Consider the following 14,824-nt stretch of genomic DNA (forward strand, 5'->3'; position numbering starts at 1 on the left):
GGGGCCTCCAACTGTTACTTCAGGTAGCAAGAAACTCTCACGGAAGCTGAGAACTTTGCAATATGTATTTTGCATTTGCAGGTAACCATGGCAATCACATTACTTCACTGTTGGAATTTTACAAGGATGTTGCAAGGTTTGCATTTCCCAGGGGTTCTTTAGTCAAGCACAATAGGTTAAATTTTAGTTTACAGTGCAGTTGTCACGTTTGTTCCTTTAGTTAACTGTCTGTTCCTCCTTAGTGAGTTTTATGGTTAACTAACTGGGAGGGGTGAGGAATGAGTTCATCTAGAGTTTAAGTGACTTCTAAAATGGAGTCCAGGATGAAAATGTGGTCATATTAGCTATGTCACTGTTAACATTTTATTCATATATTTTGCTTTTTTAAGATGGGCTGTAGATTTGTAAGGTGGGCTGACCTTGAACTTGCAGCCATCCTCCTGACTCAACCTCCCAAGAGGAATGCCATGCTTGCACCACCTACACTCATCTTAATTTTTATTTTGGAATAGTTTTGAAAAGTTGTCCAGGTTGCGCTGAAACATTGATTGTCCTGCTTCAGCCTCCTGAATAACTAGGCATATAGGCATATGCCACTTCACCTGGCAAACTTCTTAATAAATACTATATGAATTTTCAAAACAGTGCAATTAGGCATTAAAAATAATATAAAGACTTTGTGTGCCATTTAAACCATCACAGGCCTCAACATACCTGATGTAAACACTGACACCTCAATGCAGATTGGCAGAAAACTTAAGCTGGGAAAGAAGGTGTAGGACTTTTGGTAGAGCTTGTAAACATTTTTGGATGTCCCAACTTGGAGAAAGACATTACTGACTCCCAGTAGGTCTCACCCATGGGTGATACTAAATATCTGACAGCTCATTGGACACCCCACCACAACAAATGACTGGGCCACCATGGCAGCACTGTAGCACTGCTGTGGATTTCCCACTTGGCTGATCATGCAGACCCTTCCAAAGCATTAATGACATGAGGAGGGGTCACTGCTTCTAGACATGGTACATCAAGGTGTGCGGAAATGGGATCTGGCCTGAAATTTCTACTCTGAAACTTCTACCTGTGACAAGGGGATATGATTGATCTGGGGGCAGAAATTCTTGCCCTTGCCCACTCAATGAGACAGGTCCACAGTTCAAATTTGTTGCTTCATAGTAGAGAGCTTTTCTGACCCCTCTAGCAATGTCAGGGATCATGGTCATATCCCTCCGCCAGTCACAGGCAGAAACCCTCAAGTTATGAATGGAAGACCTTGGGACAGAGACTACTGGGAACACCATCTGGTGGAGAAGCCTCTCTCTGGTTGGATTTCTTGGAAATTGAGACTGAAATCAGGATTTATCCACACATGGTTTATTGAGCCAGAGCTTTGGGAAGGACGACAGAAAGGAGGGAGGGGAAAGGAGAACCACAAGGTGGTACCTGTGGGCATAGGTTGTCCCCAGGAAATGTCCTACATTAAGACGAATTAGCAGGGTTTTCTAATGTTAAATATCCTTGCTGGCATAGCTGGGGACCTAGCCAGTTTGGCAGGAGGGCAGCAATGACTGGGCACTTGGTCTGTGGGACTCAATAGCTATGTACATCTCCTGGCTCCAAGTGCAGTGACTGCACATTGATAGTTTGAAATTGGTCATAAAGAAATATGTACATCATAAAAATTGGCAAATGCTGCAAATTAGAGCCTTTTGGGAAAGCTAGTTTTTTAATGCACAACTGCAGGAAGACAATTACACCTCCTAGGCAGGCTTTGCTCATGCAAGAGCAAGGGCAGGCTGTAGGTGTCACTGTGAGACAGGCAGTACTGGAGGGATCAGCACAGTCCTCAGGAAAGTGTGCTGTACTGTGAGTTTTCTCTCCTGCCTTTAGGAGGTAAAACATTCCAAGGAGAGGCTGTACCTGGGAAATGCAGGGAGCCCAGGTGACCCACAGCCATCCTCCTACCGTCCTGGTGCCTCCAACCCACTCATGGTCCCACTCCTCTCTGAGCCTGTCTTCTACCTAACAACCACATAGGCCAGGTGCTCACAAGATGCTGACTGGAGAGCTTTATTTGCACACCAGAGGACAGTCTTCCTGTGTTACATAAAGAGTAGTGGCCCCCTGCTGTGTGCTATCCAGTGTGTATTTTACCATGATGGACACATAGGACAGATAGCCAATGCTTCTATCTCTACTCTATCTGACAACAAACTCCAACATATACACACATTTAAATGCACTGTTCAACTGGGTTACAGTGTCCAGAAATGCCATACTGCTAGGAAGGCATACATAAAGGGTTGTACTCTATTAAATGTGGGGCAATGGGTTTTAGAGAAAGTATCTAAGCTTTGACTATGAAACATAGTTAAGAGACAGATCAGTGAAAAAGGCACAGACTTGACACTTGCATAATCAAAAGGTGATCTCTGTGCTCAGCAGTCATGGGATGGCAGTGAGCCAGTGCCTACGCCTGTGTCTGAAAAACCTGCTCTGGGAATGTAATGAGCACATGGGAAGTCACAGGGGTCTGGAACTGAGAGCATGAAGCAGGGGGACAGTACTGGGAACAGGGATGCAGACTTCGATGAAGACACAGGGGTGACAGTGTGCCTTAATTTGGGCATCTCCAATCTGTGTGGAGAGGCCCTGCCTAGATTTGTCTTTCCTGTCTGTATCCCTTTGGCATCATCTGGACAGAACTTTGCAGATTTATTTGGCAATGAAGAAAGGGGACTTTAAGACTGGAGAGTTAGTCACACAAATGAAGATGAGCAGCAGCAACCCAAAAGGCAGCAGGTTAATTGAGCAGTGACTTCAACACCTATCACCTGTGTGTGGCCATCATCAGCAAGTCAGAGTCTTTTGTTCAAAACAGTGCTCTCAGCACCAGGCATAGCAGCACACACCTACAATGACAGCACTAGGGAGATTGAGGCAGGAAGGTTGTTTCCAGTTCCAGGCAGGTCTGTGCTCCATGCTGAGTTCAAGGCTAGGCTGAAGCACATAGTGAGACCTTATCTCAAAGCAAAAACAAAAAAGTCCTCTCTAGTATTAAGTCTTTTTCTCTCACCCACATTTGTCAATGTCCTATTCCTTCCACCAGCCACAGTATCTCTCTTTAGGTTCCTGAAGATTCCTTTGGGGACACATAAATACTACCTACTTCTCCACAGATCAGACTGGAAGCACCTGGACTTCAGCAGTGGTGGAATAGTGCCCTGAAGACCTGAGCCCCTCTGAGTTGTGCTAGGGGACACTGCAGACACTCTGCAGGTGCTGGGTTTCAACCACTGTGGGATGTTGGACTTCCAACTCAGTGCATCCTGCCTGTCCTGGGGCTCTGTGCCCAGCTCTCCTCCTTTGGCTTCTATGGTAATCACAGGCTCATGTGACCCTGAAGGGCACTGCCCTCTACTGTTTGGCTGTGTCACTTCATGCTGGAGCTCTGTGATGTTCCTCTGCAGAACTGTCATGGCTTACTCTGCAAGGCAATAGGTTGGCCTATGATTGAGTAGGTGGAGACCCTGGGGGACATCAGGCAAACTGAGTATGTCTGGGTCTGTACCTCCCTTTTCTGGGTGTAGCATGTGAGTGTCCTGTCCCTTGGTTGCCATTACCACCTGGTGTCTATAGCCCTTGTGTCACTGTCAGTTAGGACAACACTGCCTCTCTTGCCCCTGCCTAATCTGTGGGATATTTGAAATGCTTTCTCCTAGGCTCTTGGGAAGGAGCTTAGGATGTAGGTGCATTTCAGAATGGACAATTTCAGCATGGTTTGAATAAAAGGGAATTCAGCTGGTGGCAGTTTTACAGGGGAACTGCTGTGCCCTATCAATTAGCAAGTAGATGGTAACATAGGCAATACAGGTCTTCTAGAGTCACAAATGGGAATCTGAGATTTCTCTCAGCCTTAGCATGTACATGAGGGAGTGGCATCCAGAGTTATAGTCATCAAAACATTGTCAGAAAAGAAACAGAACTTCAAGGTTAACCCAGTGGTGTCTGGCATGGTCACTTTACATTGTTTCTAGTTTAAATGTGAGATATCTGCAGCGATTAATGGGAGACAAAAGGCTCCCAGCAGTGAGTAGTCCACAATGTTCAGTCCCAGGGACTCACAAATTCAGGATGAACTTGGCCACAAGAAGAGTCCCTTCCATTCTTTTCTTCTCTCACATCTTTGCTTCCTCATCTGTACTGTCTGTTGCTCTTAATGGATCCTATAGAAGGCTCCTTACAGGGCTGGAGACATCCATGTAGGCTGTGACTACAAATCTTGCAAGCAAGAGCCTTCTCAGGAGACTCAGTGTTACCCAGACACTCAGGCCTGGATCCTCATCCTAGCCCAAGGTGGGTCCATGATCTCAGGTCCTGTCCTTTTTCTGTGCTAGGAAAGTCTGGCTGAAAAGGCACATTATGACTAGTACTCATAAATTCTCTTTCTCTTTCTCTGTATGTGTGCCTGTCTTTCTGACTCTTTGCTTCTGTCTCTGTCTGTCTCACTGTCTCTCTGTCTCCATCTCTCTGTCCCTCTGTGTGTCTCTGTCTCTCTTTCAGTTTTATTGTTTTGTTTTTGAAACAGATTTCACTAAATCCATGATGCTGAATTGCAAAATACTATAAAAATGCCCGATGACTTGCATTAGCAGATTTTGGGTCAGTTTGGTGACAGAGCCACGGTGCCTAAACACATTCTCTCTTTTCCACACTGAAATGCACACTTTTAAAGTCAGAGGAGACTGTGTGGAATGAGGGAGCAGATCCACAAAACAGCCAAAGAGCTTCCCTATCCCCAGGCCTAAAACTCAAGGAGGGGATCCCGTTTCCCTGTGAAACCTGCCTCCCATATTTGCACCTGATTGCATGCTTCTCCCTCTCTAGTCCCCAGAGAATTCTATATTTGTAGAATATGTGTCCTTAGAGAGAGCCAGTGAGCCTCAGGAAAACTGCCCTTGGAAAATGTCAGGCACAAATCGTTTTTTAAAATTTTTGTTTGAAACATGGTCTCTCTTTGTAGTTCAGACTGGCCTTCAGCTCACTAGGTAGGTGAGGTGGGCCTCAAACTCATTGTAATCCTCCTGCCCCCTGCTTATTCCTCCTCAGTGCTGGGATTTCAAGTGTGCACCACCTCCTCCAGCTCATGTCTCCTGTTGAGGGTAACAAGCCAGTGAATCTGGAGTGGTATCAGACCTCCTGAGAACAGAGATGAGGACAGTTTCCAAAAAGCTCAAGAGGAGAAAATATTTCAAAGTTGGAAGAAATAAGACTGGGTCAAGAGATCTCAAGATGTAACAGGGTGTGAAGACACATGGCTATAATCCCAGCAAGTGGGGAGGCTGAAGCAGGAAGACCGCAAGCTCAGCCAGGGCAGTATAGCAGTTTAGTAAGACCCACTCTCAGGAACTGAAAATTTAAAAAAGGCTGAGAATGTAGCTTGGATAAAAGGCACTCTGTTCAACTGAAGAGAGGGTAAAAAAGAGATCAAACTAAATGTTAAAAAATATCCAGAGGTGAAAGTGGATGTGGTGTCACACAGGTATAATCGCAGCACTTGGGAGGCTGAGGCTGGAGGACCACATGTGTGAGCTCAGGCTGGGTAATTTAGTGACCTAGCATAACTCTTTCTCAAACTAAGGATTAAAAAAGAAGAATGGTGCTGTAGCTTGATGCAAAGGACTTGAGTTTAATCCACAAAATAATAAAATAAATAAATAAAATAAAATAGTGCCTTCAGTGGGCTTGTCCCTGATAAGGATGAATCCTGGGGCACCCTCACATCCCAACACCTCTGTCCAGAATGAAGAGACTCGATGTTCCTGTGCAACCCGGGAAAGGTCATCCTCCAGCTTCCACTGTGTCTCCTTGGATCCTCAGAAGCATCAGGGGGTCTCTTTGCCTTGTGCTGTGTAAGGTTCACCAAAATAGCTGTGCAATGCAGGGAGAATTCCATGGCTTGTGAAAATCACAGTGAGTTGGTCTCCCTTCAGGGCTGTCATTTCACTAGTTCTAGGAGAAGACGTTACTGGTGCTTAGAGGATGCAGAGGGAGTGAGCTACATGGTCAGCTAAGGACCCCAGGAGGGTTTCCCACCTCTCTACCTTGTGGATTCCCTGAGCCTCCCTTCTCCTCTTCCTCCCCCCTCCCCCATGGACTTCACTCCCTAATGTGCAGTTCCCACCCCCACTTCCTGCTCCTTCGTTAGGATCCCTACCTGACTGAGGCTGACCAGGTGGCTGAAATTATACACTTGTCATTTTTTAGTAAATGTCTTTGTTTGAGGACATTTCTTCCTGCCACAAACTACAAAATCCTTTGGAACACTGTCCCTGGGGCTCAGAAGTTACAAAGCACAAGCTTCTCTGAGGCTGGCTCTCCAAAAAGGCTTTCTCCATCTCTCTGGGAGTGAATGCTTGGTTCCTTACACCATCTGAAAAAGTGTGGTGGCCTCTTTTCCCCAACAGTGCTACCCTTTTGAGATTTCCCATAGAAATAGGGAATTAACTCGCTAAAGGTGGGCTGTCCTCTCCCATCAAGAATAAGACCAAGCCTAAATCTAAGACTAAGACTAAAGCCAAGTGTAAGACAAGCCAGGCATGGTGGCACACACCTCTAACCCAAGCACACAGAGGCTGAGGCGGGAGGATTACCATGATTTTGAGGGCAGCTTGGACCACATAGTGAGTACAAGTCCAGCCTGAATGAGTCCATGTCCAAAATAAAAGCAGAAAAAAACTAAGATTATCAATCACTGACCAAAGTTAATGATTTCATCCATATGTCCTTGCTATGTTTCCCCACTTGACCATTGGATCAATATTAGCTAAGTATATACTTGCAAACTTACTGGTTGATTATAGTTTGACCCGCATTGCATCAATCTTATTCTTTGCCCTGTAAAATAGTCTCAGAAGCCAGGAGTGGTGCCATGAGCCTGTGATCCCTGCACTCAGGAGGCTGAGGTAGAAGGATCACCGTCTGAGGCCAACTTTGGCTACATAGTGAGTTCAAAGCCAGCCAGGACTACATAGGGAGATCTGTCTCAAAAAGTAAAATTCTTAGAGAGATGAACTTTCTCGTCTTTCATTTTCACACAAAAATTGATGGGTGTGCCTTTACTTACCTGTAAATCATTGTTGCCTAGAGACAAATGTAAGTTTGTCCTGTGAGCTTCAGAGACAGAAAAATTTTAGATTGCACTTTGCACAAAATAGATAAAGAGAGATACTAAAGCCCCACTTCACTAAGCTCATGCTCAGCTCCAGAAATACTGGGTTTCCCTGCTCGTAAGAGCTCTCCCTCGAATCCAAGCCACCCCTGAAATCCTGTGAGATAAAGTCTACTTCAGTTGTACATGGCTGTGAATTTCTGCTCAGGCGAAAGCCTCAGCTCACAGGCCAGCCTCTTGGAGACTATCTCCCAGCTCTGCAGGGGGCCCAGAAGGAGATATGACAAGCTGCTAACCTTCTCCTGCTTCCTTCTGACATCCAAACTTATGCAGATGACCTGACTAACAAATTTGTTTGAGTAAAAAGTTTAAAATCCCAGTTGCCACAGCCCAAGGGGACAGGACCCTTCCTGCTCATCTAAAGCATTTGTATGGCTATTCATCCAAGACCCTCTGCTACCAGTTTATCACTCCCAAATAAAACTGTGTCCTGCTGGTTGCTCATCTGATCTCACCTTGTAGAAATCACAAGTAATCTCTCCTACTTACCTCGGGTTGACCTGAATTCAAGAAGACGCCTGAATGTCCTGCCCCTGCCAATCCTGAACTTCACCTACCCCTTCATGTGATTTGCCTCCATCTTTCTTGATTTAACCCTCTGTCCCTACATTGGAGTAATTTCTTCTGCGAATAAAAGATCTCTTTCAGGACACTCTGTGTGACTTCTCACTAGACAGGATGAACTTATCCTTCTCCGTGTTCTCTTGCTGCCCAGCCCTCCTGTTCCTCTCACCATGCCCCACAGTTGCAGCACTGACACTTCTCCTCCTGGTCCCTGGTCATCTCCACAGGATGCTGCAGTTAACTTACTGTTACACCGGCACTATTTGGCCTTAGCCATGATGACTTGCTTGATACCTCCATATTTCAACCACCTCTATGACCACCCAGGCCCTCCCTACTCTAGATCCCTAATAAACTCACATACCACCCTGTGTTTTCCTGTCCCCCAAGAACTCTCTCTCAATTAAGGTGTCTATGCCACTCACATGCCCCAAATGAAAAAGCCATAAAAAATAGCAACTACCTCCACTACTGTTTATTTCTTTATAACAACAAAGAGAAGGAAACACCATGTCCAATGCATGAGACCATTACCAACAGGTTTGGCAGGAAATCACAGAAGAAGAAAGCCATGTCCTTCTATAACCCCCATCCCAAGAAACATGACCACACTCTCATCTCCCCATCCAATTGGAGTAGCGCAACCAGACTATGTGCACCCCTAATTCTTCAAGGCAGCAATATCAACCCCTCCCTCTAAATCCTGTGTTCTGCCTGCTCTTCCTGTTGATTCTGTTACCCAAATTCAGCCCACTTCCATGGGCAAGTATAAACAGCCAGAGTTGTTCAAGTAGAGGCTCTCAGGTGGTCTCTCTCCCCTTTGCACCTTTAACACAGAAACTAGGGCCTCCAAGCTGATCAGCATACACTGATACTTTATAACGTTATATTTTCTTTTGCGTCAATGGGTCACTAAATTACCCAGACTGAAGTTGTGCTACTGTCTCTCCTACCTCAGCCTCCCTGAGTGCTGAGATTAGTGTTTGCCACTATTCCCAGCTGAACTTGAGCACTTTTCCAGGTACCCCAACTATCCCAAATATCAAAAGAAGTTTGTCCATTAGCTCTTCAAACATTCAGGTTGTTGAAGCCCTTTGGGGTCCTCTGAACCCCTCATCTGTGTCCACCAATTGCTGGAAGAATGCAGGCAAGTTCCTCTTCTGAGTTAGTGCCCAGGATTGCCAGCTGGAAGTTGGAGGCAGTCAGTGCTGCACTTCAGATTTTCTGCCAATGTTATTTGAGGACCTGGATGAAAACGACCAGGCCCATTGCTACTGAAGAATAGAGCTCCCGTACAAGTCTAGAACAGTGAAGTGGACCTGGGTGCAACGGGGAAGACAAAACTGCTTTGAGGGGAAGATAAGGAAAAGAAAACATCTTGAAATAGCCACAGGCTGAGGAAAGCCTGAGACCAGGCCTAAAATGGTGCGGAGTCAGAACCTGGACCATGACCCCAACCAGAACATTGTGCCCAGAGCATGAACTCAATCGCTATCCAAACACAGTGGCATTCTGTACTCCTGGACACAAACAGGAGACCAATCTGAACCCAAATTCCACTGCATGAACACACTAAGTCACCTGTGGGAGGGGGCTGCCTAAACCCCATAAAATGATTCTGTCTGCAGGAGCTCTGGACTCCCAGCTCTCGTAGCAACACCCTGTCTCTAAAAACAAAACAAAGCAAAGAAAAAGAAAAAAAAAATGATAAAAATCTTAGTGCATATATCTCCATATCTCTGTATCTATTTCTGTATCTGTTTATCTATCTGTCTATAGAACATCTATCAATGGACATATCTGACATGTGTTGATAAAAGATTTCCTTCCCACTCCCCTGAGAAGTTTCCATTGCCAGTCCCCTGTACAGGAAATTCAAGGATTTTCTCCACCAAAAATTCCTTTGCTCATTCTTCCATCCGTGGAAAGTGTAGGACAGCTCTTGCCCTTGGCTTTCCTCTCATCTACCTTAATTGTTCTCTGCTGCAGCAACAGGCGATTTGTTGGTTGCATGACAGAGCCCCCAGCCAAAGCCCAGCCCCGTGTCCCCACAAACAGCACGGTCCTCACAGTACCATGAGGTGGTGAAGAGTGACAAGGCAGAGATGCACAATGTCCAAAGAACCTTCTATTTCTGGTCCTAAGTGCCAAGGTAGAGTCCCCTGTTTTCTCTTCACCTGCCCCTCCTATTTGCATTGCATCCTGAATCCAAGCTTACCCTTTCCCTATCTCCTGAGTCTCCCCACTGTCTTGAAGCTGTCTTTGGAGACAGCTACTGGAACCCCAGGCAAACCAAGCCTTTGGAAACTGACAGCCTCACATCCATGCTCCAGGGTCCCCTGTGTGGAGCCAGTTGGTAGGGAAGCAGAAGCAGAATCAGGCCTATGAGCACGAGGCGGAGGATGGACCCTGAAATGTCAGGAAGGAGACAGTGCTTCATGGTAGGAAGAGATCTTCCTTGGGGAAGAAAATGCACTCACAGATTCCAAGTCAAACCTTGACAGCTCAAAGCCTGGAGATGAAGCCTCGAGCTCTGAGCACTGGACCAGCCCCATCCACCTCTGCTAGGTCACCACCCTCTGGAAGACACTCATCCCTTCTGCCCTCCACAGTCTCCCACACATGACGCTGGGGGCCATGAATGTGCCTTTTTTTGTAGATTCTGGTAAATAAATGAAAGACAGTGATTTGCCTCAAAATATCATTTTTTTTCATATAAAATAGTTTGATTTCTGGTATAAAATTTCTATTTTTTAGAGTTATTTTTTTTTTAGGGAGAATCTTGCCACAGTAATGAGGGGGTTGAACTCACTCTGTGGGCCAGGATGGCATTTAACTCACACCAATGTCCCTGCCACGGCCTCCTAAGCAATGGGATTATAAGTGCCTGGTCATCAGCAGCTCCTGGTCATCAGCAGCTCCTTTTAAATGTGTTAATTTTTTATTATTTCATGGTCCTGGGATTTGAACCAAGAGTCTTGCCCTGACCTACAACTCACCCCATTAGCCAAGTTTCATTTTGGCTTTTTTGTTTTGAGACGGTCTTCATATGTAGTCTAGGCTGGCCTTGAGCTCACTTCAATCTTCCTGCCTCAGCAGGAGGGCTGAGATTACAGGTGTGTGCCACCACGCATGGCTATCATTTTTTATTTTAAAACAAGATCTCACTCAGATGCTGTGTGGCCCAGGCAGAATTTAAAATTGTGATCCTCCTGCCTCAGCATCCCAGAGTAGTGAGATTACACAGTTCTTGGATTACACAGTGTTAGGATTACACACATGGCTTGATATTTTTTGAGAAGGTTTTAACTAAGCCACCATGTTGGCTTATTTGGATAGGAATTGCACTACATCCTTAGCTATGTCTTTTCGTGAAAATTTTCTCTATTTTTTTATTTTTATTTTTATTTTAAAGAAAATAGTACCAAGAAAGAAGAATAGCAAAATACAAACAAAACAATGCAAGCACATTAAAAATGATATGGGGTTTCAAACCAAATGATAGTGATTAACAGTGGTTGTTATATTACATATTGTTATCTTCAACAAAGTTGCTCAGATTACCAGATGTAAGAATTTAAGACTGATCAAGTCATTAAAGGGAATAAGAAAATAATAATTTAAAAGAACATTAGAGACAATACATAGTTTCACTAGACAGGATTGTAGGAATTCACCAATGGTTGTTATACTGCAAATTGTTGTTGTCACATAAATTGCTCAGATTACCGGATATAAGCATGCAAAATTGTTCAAAATATAAAAAAAAAAAAAACCCTTTTAGTCATTAACTGGTCCCCTTAACAAACCATCAGACACCAGCAGTACATAATGCCACCAAACCATACACACACACACACACACACACACACACATATATATATACACATATATAGACTTAGTACTTTCTTTTTCTTCCTTCCCTCATCCCAGTTGTCCTTCCTTTGAGCAATCTCTTTCCCTTTCTTATTATCTATTGTACATTTTGGATTTTACTTACTCTCTCATGTTCTTAAACCAGGGAGACAATGTGATGTTTACACATATGGGTCCCATTTATTTCACTATGAGTATGGTCTCTAGTTGCATCCATTTACTTATAAAAGCCTCAAGCTTATCTTTTTTATACTGAGTAATACACAATTGTATAAAGATACCACATCTTTTTTATCCATTCCTCAGTGGATGGGCATCTGGGTTGCTTCCAAAATTTAGCTATAACAAATGGTCCTGCTATAAACATGAGTGTACATATATCGCAGTGGTATGATGTCTTTAATTCTTCTGGGACAATACCCAGAAGGGGAATATCTGGGTTAAATGGGACTTCCAATCCTAGTTTTGTGAGGAATCTCCCAACTGATTTCCACAGTGGTTTCACCAGTCTACACACCTACAAGGAGTGGAGAAGTGTTCCTTTCTCCCCACAGCCTCTCCAGCATTTGTCGCTGGTTTATTTCTTAATGATAGCCATTCTTTCTCAAGTGAGATGGAATCTCAGTGTTGTTTTAATTTGCAATTCTCAAATGACTAATGTTGTTGAACATTTTTTCATCTATTTGTTCACCATTAGTATTTCTTTACCATTAGTATTTCTTCATCTGAGAAGTGTGTATTCATCTCAGATGCCCATTTTTGGATTGGGTCTGAATTTGGGGGGGGGGGTCTTCTCAAATTCTTTATATGTTCTAGATAGCAGTTCTTTGCCTGAGGGGCAGATTGGCTAAATTTTTTTTTCCCAATTTCTGTGTTTCCTTTTTACTCTGTTGGTGATTTCTTCTGATGTGCAAAAACTTTTCAACAAGATGAGATCTCAGTTGTTGATTTTTTGAAGTATTTCCTGTGCAATTTGGGTTTTGTTCATGAACTCTCTGCCTGCCCCTATATCTTTAAGAGTTTTACCTACTTTCTCTTCCAGTAGATTTAATGTTTCTGTTTTGATGTTTAGATCTTTGATCCATTTTTACTTTAGTGCCTGGTGTAGATATGGGTCTAGTTTTAGTTTTCAGCATGTGGAAAGCCAATTTTTCAAGTACCATTTATTAAAGAGGCTATCTTTCTTCCAGTAAACATGTTTGGCCCCTTTGTCAAAAATAAGGTGGCTGAGTGTGTTTGTAGCTTTGTTTGCATCTTCTAATCTGTTGCATTGATCGTCAGGTCTGTTCATGTGCCAGTACCATGCTGATTTTATCACAGTAGCTTTGTAGTAGTTTCAAGTCAGAGATTGTAATGCCGCCTGTCTTTCCTTTGTTTCTCAGGATTGCTTTTGCTATTCTAGGCCTGTTCTGGTTCCAGACGAATTCTGGGAATGTTTTCTCTAGGTCTGTGAGGTATACTAATAGAATTTTAATGAGGATTGCATTGAATCTGTACAAAAATTTTGGGAGTATGGCCATTTTCACAATGTTGGTTCTTCCTATCCATGTGCTAGGAATATCTTTCCATTTTCTGAAACACTCTTCAATCTCTTTTTTGAGTCCTGTAATTTTCACTATATAGATCTTTTACTTCTTTTGTTAGATTGATTCCTATGTATTCCATTTTTTAGATGCTACTATGAAAGGTGTGGTTTCACTGATTTCTGTCTCAATCTGCTTGTTGTTTATGTACAGGAATGCTATTGATTTTTGAGTGTTGATTTTGTATCCAGCTATGTTGCTAAATTTGGTTATTAAATCTATAAGCCTCTTGGTGGAGTTTTTGGGGTCTTCTATGTAGAGTATCACGTCATCTGTGAATAATGATAATTTCACTTGTTCTTTTCCTTTCCTTATTCCTCTGTTTTCTCTCTCTTGCCTAACTGCTCTAGCTAGAAACCATCTCCAGAAGGTGACTCCACCACTTCAAAAGCCAGTAACATTTTCACCTGTGTCTTAATACATCTTGTATGTATGAATGTACCTATGTACTGAGTATGGAACACACAACCTTCACACTAAGCTACACTCCCAGTCTCTTTATTTTTAAGACAGAGTTTCACCAAGTCACTAAGTTGCCCAGGCCAAGCTAGAGGTTGTGATTCTTTTATCTCAGGTTCTGGCATGCATCACCATGCCTGACTTGTTAATGTTTTAAAATGCGAGTGGTAACTAATAAAAAAATTACACTTTTGTCTCACAGTTTGTCTTGGATATTGCTGATTTAGGGGACTGCATCTCTCTCTTTTTTGGGGGAGGTCTTATTTCAAATGTCAACCTTCTTCCTCCCAAGACCACAGACAAGTGCAATTTAAAAATAATCACCCCTATATTCTTTCCATTTGTGAGGAATACACACACATAAGTAATCAATTCATTGATAAGAGATTTTGTGGTATCAGTGATAAAATCCAGGGCCTTAGCACGAAGTTACCTGAACAACACTTTTGGTTTTATTGTGAGACAATACCTTAGACTACGCTAAGGCGCCAAATTGCGCGCGTTGCGTTCACCTTGGGATCCTCCAGCCTCAGCACCCCAGAGTGCTGGGGTTTGGGGCGTCCTCCAACCTGCCTGGGTCTGATATGACCTTAAATAAAAGTCAAATGCAAGCGTCCCCATGGCTGTGCTAAGTTTTCCAACGTGTACGAATTCTTGCCTCAAACGCAACCTCAGCCACCGGGCCTGGATTTGATGCTCAGCGAGGCAAGAAAAGAAACACCTGAAGCAGAAACCTTGTCCCCGGTGGTTCCACTCAACCCGGGCTAAGCCATCTCCTGTCAGTCAGGGCCTGTGGGGGTGGGGCCTGGAGCCCTGTCCAATCAGAGGTAGAGAACGGCCCAATGACGCCCGCCGCCAGAGCGGAAAGGGCGGGCTTTCGCGCTGGGCCTTTGTCTCCCGAGCGCGCTCTAAGAGTCCCTCACGGGGTCCACTGTCTTCCGCTCTGGCGTTCAGGGCCGCTCCGCCGTTCAGGGCCGCTCGGCCTCTGCCTGTTCTCCCTGTCAGCTGCCCGCGCGGGGACTCGAGGCACGAACGCCGGGCGTCCGGCAGCTGGAGGCGGTGAGTGCGCGGCCGCGGCCGCACCCTGGCGGGAGGCGCGGGGCGGGGC

The 14,824-nt window shown here is 44.4% G+C and overlaps 1 protein-coding gene across 1 annotated transcript in view; it reads left to right on the forward strand.

Annotated features, from left to right (window-relative positions):
- Window positions 1–14,257: 14,257 nt before the first annotated feature.
- The window catches only part of LOC102003121 (zinc finger protein 93-like), an 11,373-nt gene continuing 10,806 nt past the window's right edge, over window positions 14,258–14,824 (forward strand). The window contains exon 1 of the mRNA XM_013502775.1: window positions 14,258–14,775. The gene's annotated coding sequence lies outside the window, so the exon portion shown is untranslated. The remainder of the gene's footprint in view (window positions 14,776–14,824) is intronic.

This window comes from Chinchilla lanigera, unplaced genomic scaffold, assembly GCF_000276665.1.
Source record: "Chinchilla lanigera isolate Chin_1 unplaced genomic scaffold, ChiLan1.0 scaffold00073, whole genome shotgun sequence".
Classification (NCBI taxonomy): domain Eukaryota; kingdom Metazoa; phylum Chordata; class Mammalia; order Rodentia; family Chinchillidae; genus Chinchilla; species Chinchilla lanigera.